General features: G+C 48.6%; 1 non-coding gene across 1 annotated transcript; it reads right to left on the bottom strand.

Moving 5' to 3' along the window:
- Positions 1-5,097: 5,097 nt before the first annotated feature.
- TRNAR-UCU lies at positions 5,098-5,169 on the bottom strand. The gene has a single exon. It is a non-coding gene; the product is annotated as a tRNA-Arg (tRNA).
- Positions 5,170-6,480: the final 1,311 nt, after the last annotated feature.

Genomic DNA, 6,480 nt, shown 5'->3' with positions numbered 1-6,480 from the left:
CCCCCTCCCTTCACATCACTGCCCCCACAGGTGTGTCCTCTGCCCCCTCCCTTCACATCACTGTCCTCACAGGTGTGTCCTCTGCCCCCTCCCTTCACATCACTGTCCCCACAGGGGTGTCCTCTGCCCCCTCCCTTCACATCACTGCCCCCACAGCGGCGTCATCTGCCCCCTCCCTTCACATCACTGCCCCCACAGCGGCATCATCTGCCCCCTCCCTTCACATCACTGTCCCCACAGGGGTGTCCTCTGCCCCCTCCCTTCACATCACTGCCCCCACAGGGGTGTTCTCTGCCCCCCTCCCTTCACATCACTGTCCCCACAGGGGTGTCATCTGCCCCCTCCCTTCACATCACTGTCCCCACAGCGGTGTCCTCTGCCCCCTCCCTTCACATCACTGTCCCCACAGGGGTGTCCTCTGCCCCCTCCCTTCACATCACTGCCCCCACAGGGGTGTCCTCTGCCCCCTCCCTTCACATCACTGTCCCCACAGGGGTGTCCTCTGCCCCCTCCCTTCACATCACTGTCCCCACAGGGGTGTCCTCTGCCCCCTCCCTTCACATCACTGTCCCCACAGGGGTGTCCTCTGCCCCCTCCCTTCACATCACTGTCCCCACAGGGGTGTCATCTGCCCCCTCCCTTCACATCACTGCCCCCACAGGGGTGTCCTCTGCCCCCTCCCTTCACATCACTGCCCCCACAGGGGTGTCCTCTGCCCCCTCCCTTCACATCACTGCCCCCACAGGGGTGTCATCTGCCCCCTCCCTTCACATCACTGCCCCCACAGGGGTGTCATCTGCCCCCTTCATATCACTGCCCCCACAGCGGTGTCCTCTGCCCCCTCTCTTCACATCACTGCCCCCACAGGGGTGTCATCTGCCCCCTCCCTTCACATCACTGCCCCCACAGGGGTGTCATCTGCCCCCTCCCTTCACATCACTGTCCCCACAGGGGTGTCCTCTGCCCCCTCCCTTCACATCACTGCCCCCACAGGGGTGTCCTCTGCCCCCTCCCTTCACATCACTGTCCCCACAGGGGTGTCCTCTGCCCCCTCCCTTCACATCACTGTCCCCACAGGGGTGTCCTCTGCCCCCTCCCTTCACATCACTGCCCCCACAGGGGTGTCCTCTGCCCCCTCCCTTCACATCACTGTCCCCACAGGGGTGTCCTCTGCCCCCTCCCTTCACATCACTGCCCCCACAGGGGTGTCCTCTGCCCCCTCCCTTCACATCACTGCCCCCACAGGGGTGTCCTCTGCCCCCTCCCTTCACATCACTGCCCCCACAGGGGTGTCCTCTGCCCCCTCCCTTCACATCACTGTCCCCAAAGGGGTGTCCTCTGCCCCCTCCCTTCACATCACTGTCCCCACAGGGGTGTCCTCTGCCCCCTCCCTTCACATCTCCATTATATATGATTTTTTAGCAGACACCCTAGGGAACAAAACGACGGTCATTGAAACGTTTTATCTTGCACGGTATTTGCGCAATAATTTTTCAAACCCCTTTTTTTTTTTGAAAAAAATTGTTTCATGAATTAAAATATCAAAACAGTAAAGTTAGCCCAATTTTTTTGTAAAATATAAAAGATGATGTTACACCAAGTAAATAGATACCTAACATGTCACGCTTTAAAATTGCACACACTCATGGAATGGCGCCAAACTTTGGTACTTAAAAATCTCCATAGGCAAGGCTTTGAAATTTTTTACAGGTTACCAGTTTAGATTTACAGAGGAGATCTAGTGCTAGAATTGTTGCTGGCACTCTAACGCACGCGGCGATACCTCACATATGTGGTTTAAACGGCGTTTACATATGTCGGCAGGACTTGCGTGTGCGTTCGCTTCTGCGCGCGAGCTACTGGGGACAGGGGCGTTAAAAAAAAATGTTTTTTTTTTTTTTTTTTTTTTACATATTTATTTATTTTTTTACCATTTTTTTATTTTTTATTACTTTTATTCCTATTACAAGGCATGTAAACATCCCTTGTAATAGGAATAGTGTGTGACAGGTCCTCTTTATGGAGAGAGGCGGGGTCAATAAGACCTTCCCCTCCCCCCACATCTCTCCTCCAGGCTGGAAAGCATGAAATCGGTGAAAAAAAAATCACCGATCTCATGATTACTGTTGCTAAGCAGCCGCAATTGCGGCTTTGTTTACTTACGGGGATCCGGGCGTGACGTCATTACATCACGCCCGGGTCCTCCGACGGTCATAGAGATGACTGGTGACCATCTGGTCACCAGTCATCTCTATGCTTCCTGCCAGCGCCGGACGATTCGTTCTCCGGGCCCCCGATGGCACGGGAGAGCCCGGAGAAGCACCGGATGGCGGCAGGAGGGCCGCCTGTAAGAACGATCTAGCGGCGGAACCGCCACTATGATCGTTCTTATATTGTGCAGAATCGCCGGCAGAAGAGAAGGATATCTGAATGATGCCTCCTAGCTGCCCCATCATTCAGATATCCCCCCGCAAAGCCCAGGACGTCATATGACGTCCACCCGGATCGGTAGAGGTCCTTTGTGGACGTCATATGACAATGGGCCGGTATTGAAGTGGTTAAACTAAATTGGATAACAAAAAAAAAAAATTTAACCACTTCAGCCCTGGAAGATTTTTGCAATTTAGCACTGCGTCGCTTTAAAGTAGAGTGCCACCCGTTTTTTTTTCTGTTTTTTTTTCCAAAAAATCTTAAAATAAAAAAAATAGTAAATTTTTTTTTTATTCTCGCCTGAAAGTGGCGGTTGCTATGCGGAAGCAGCTCTTCTGCCTCCTCTTCCACCGCGGTGGATCTTCTACCTCGTCCTCCATCGCCGTGTCCTCGGGTTAGGCCGATCTGTATTCTTACTTATTTTTGGTAAAAAAAAATCGAATAAGCGTTTGATTCGTTTGTGCAAAAGTTGTAGGAAAAAACGAATAACAATACTGGGAATGCTATTGAGCATTCCCACTAATAATGCCATAAATATACTCTTTCAGCTAATGATGGGACTTCTTCAACTTTTTTTTTCTACTATTTATACTTTTTAAGATATTTTAAGCTTTTTAACACTTTTTTTTAACATTGAAGTCAATGAGAGCATGCTTCAAAGCCTTAAAATCTCCTTCCGCTCCCAAAAGTTTCAGCTCCTTCATACTTTCACCTACAGACGCCAAACAAACTTTAAAATGTTCACAAAATATTCAGCTATCCGGCTATGGCCCGGATTCATAAACTAGTTACGTCGGCGTATCCCCAGATACACCGTCGTAACTCCGAATGCGGGCCGTCGCATCTCAGCATCTGATTCATAGAATCAGATACGCCTCAATGTTGCCTAGATACGAGCGGCGTAAGTCTCCTACGCCGTCGTATCTTAGGGTGCAATATTTACGCTGACCGCTTCCCAAGACTTCCGCGTCGAATATGCAAATTAGGTAGATACGCCGATTTAGAAACGTACGTCCGCCCGGCGCATTTTTTTACGTCGTTTACGTAAGGCTTTTTCCGGCGTAAAGTTACCCCTGCTATATGAGGCGTAACCAGTGTTAAGTATGGATGTCGAATTTTGCGTTGTTTGCATGAGTCGTTCGCGAATAGGGCTTTGCGTAAATTACGTTCACATTGAAACCAATGAGGCTTTGCGGCGTAATTTGGAGCATGCGCACTGGGATACGTCCACGGACGGCACATGCGCCGTTCGTTAAACGTCATTTACGTGGGGTCACACTGAATTAACATAAAACACGCCCACATCTTACAATTTTGAATTAGGCGGGCTTACGCCGGCCCTCATACGCTACGCCACTGTAACTTAGGGCGCAGGTTCTTTCTGAATACAAAACCTGCCTCACTAGGTTACGGCGGCGTAGCGTATCTGAGATGCGCTACGCTGGCACAAAGTAACGCCGGGCTTTCTGAATCCGGGCCGATATCTTTTCAGTTGGATATCTTTTCAGTTGGATATCTTTTACTGTTTTTGTAAAAAAGCTGTTTGAGTTTAGTGATCATTTCAGGAAATTTTAGCGATTAAACAGTGTCTATGGGGTTGCTTAGAGTGGATGATGTCATAGCTAGAGCACAGAGCTTTACATTTTTTTTTTATCTTTTGTTCCTTTTCTATAAATTGCTCTCACAAGTTATACATCGTAGATTTTTTTACAATGTGCTCAGTTTTGTGATACGCCTTTTACTTTTGGCTGGTTGAGCTTCCAAATGACAAGAGTTCTACTCTTTCTTCCATTGACTGTCCCGTATACAATTCTTCAGATTTAGACATTAATGGCTATGTGTTGAGTTATTTTGAGGGGACAGCAAATTTACACTGTTATACAAGCTGTACACTCACTACACAACATTGTAGATACAAAGTGTCATTTCTTCAGTGTTGTCACATGAAAAGATTTACACAAATGCAAGGGTTGTATTTACTTTTGTGACATACTGTGTGTGTGATCTCCCGCACACAGAGGGGCGTACTTACTTTTGTGACATACTGTATGTGATCTCCCGCACACAGAGGGGCATACTTACTTTTGTGACATACTGTATGTGTGATTTCCCGCACACAGAGGGGTGTACTTACTTTTGTGAGATGCTGTATATATTTATTGTGGTCTATAAGTGGTTACATCACACATGGCGTGTGCTGAGGTCTGCAGCAATAAAGGGTTTTTGTATTTGAAACTTTAATGTGAATCTAGACAGTTGAGGGGGTGAAATATTCCCGCTGGGTGGAGTATGCGATTCCCCTTACTTTCAATATCGCCCCAATCGAGGTGTAATTTTTGCCGCGATTGTCGCCTGACAAATCGCAGGACTGCTTTTGGGACACAGGCGTCCCGTCATTTTGTTTGTGTGATTTGTCAGGTGACAATATTGTCCATTGGGGTGCCATTGAAAGTAACGGGATTACAAGCGTGTGACACGTTTTGCGGCAATTCAGGAAATTGCAGTAATTCCGCCCGCGGTCCGGAACGCCTAGGTGTGATCGCAGCCAAAGCTAAGCGTCTTCTATCAGTTGCTGGGTTCTTCTTCTATAGATTCTGGGGGAACATTTTCTTCCTCAAACATTCCACACGTTCGCTTTTCTCTCTGAGGACTCCAAGTATTGGAGATGGCATTGGCCGGGAATCGAACCCAGGTCTTCTGCTTAGAAAGCAGCTGTGCTTACCACTGCACCACCAACGCAAAAGTAGCAAATTTATCCTAAACTACACTCTATAACACTCCTATAATCAAACACACCCAAATAACAAAGAGGGGTACAGTGGTCCCCAAATTAGCAACACAATGGAGCTAAATATTCCATTCACCCTTAGGCCTCATTCACACGAGGGGTATGAATCCGTACCCCATGGGAGGACCGTGTTTACCGGAATGGGGATGCACAGGTGTTCCCAGCATGCCGTGTAGGCAGTCCCATTGCTGTCAACTGGGGTGCAGTGACTGTACCCAATGTGACATCTGTGTGGGTGCCGGTGCACGGCCCCGAACGCACCTAGGGTGCGTCCGCACAACTGCACCCACATGGATGTCCTTTTTGGGGTTAATGCAGCCCCCAAACAGGGTACAGATTCATACACCCCGTGTGAGTGAGGCCTTGGACTTCTCCATGAAGGACTCACTGGTGGGAAAAGTTCTCATTTCTCCAGCAGAGAAAGCATAAAGAAAGCTGGAAAGACTCCTCCCACCTCTGAAGACAAAAAGAGTTCCAACCTCCACTCATAGCCGGTCAAACACACGCCTCAAAAACATTCCGCCCTTCAACCTCCTCTTATAGCCGGTCCAACACACACCTCAAAAACATACCGGCCTTCAACCTCCTCTTATAGCCGGTCCAACACATGCCTCAAAAACATACCGGCCTTCAACCTCCTCTTATAGCTGGTCCAACACATGCCTTAAAAACATACCGGCCTCCAACCTCCTCCTTATAGCCGGTCCAACACCTGCCTTAAAAACATACCAGCCTTCAACTTCCTCTTAAAGCCGGTCCAACACACGCCTTAAAAACATACCGGCCTCCAAACTTCACAACATAATCAATTACTTTGTCGATCGACAATACATAGATCAAACATATCGCCTATAAAAACGTGCTTGAGATGTTGGTGGCGAACAGCCTGCTAGGCCTGGGGGGAACCAAACCAAGTCCTCTAAAAGCTGCCTCATATCCAAAAGTTGCCAAGAGTGTAAATGTAGACATTATGCTTTAAGGTTAATCAAAAATATCACATTCTAAAGGGAAAGGTAGAACAAGAGTATGGAAGAGGCAGAGAGGGAGGAAAGTAGGGGGGATGGAAGGTTCCGGGTAAGGAAGGGGTGTGGGGGTTCCCCCCAACCCTCACCCCCTTCTTCCTCCAACTTTCCCTTCTTCCCCCTTTCCTCCCTCTCTCCCTCTTCCATACTCCCCCCTTTGTTCTACCTTTCCCTTTAGAGTGTTATATTTTTGATTAACCTTAAAGCTTAATGTCTACATTTACACTCTCGGCATCTTTT

The sequence above is a fragment of the Rana temporaria genome, unplaced genomic scaffold (genome assembly GCF_905171775.1).
Source record: "Rana temporaria unplaced genomic scaffold, aRanTem1.1, whole genome shotgun sequence".
NCBI lineage: Eukaryota > Metazoa > Chordata > Amphibia > Anura > Ranidae > Rana > Rana temporaria.
Note: the sequence above shows the minus strand (reverse complement) of the source record. Positions and strands in the feature narration are given on the sequence as shown.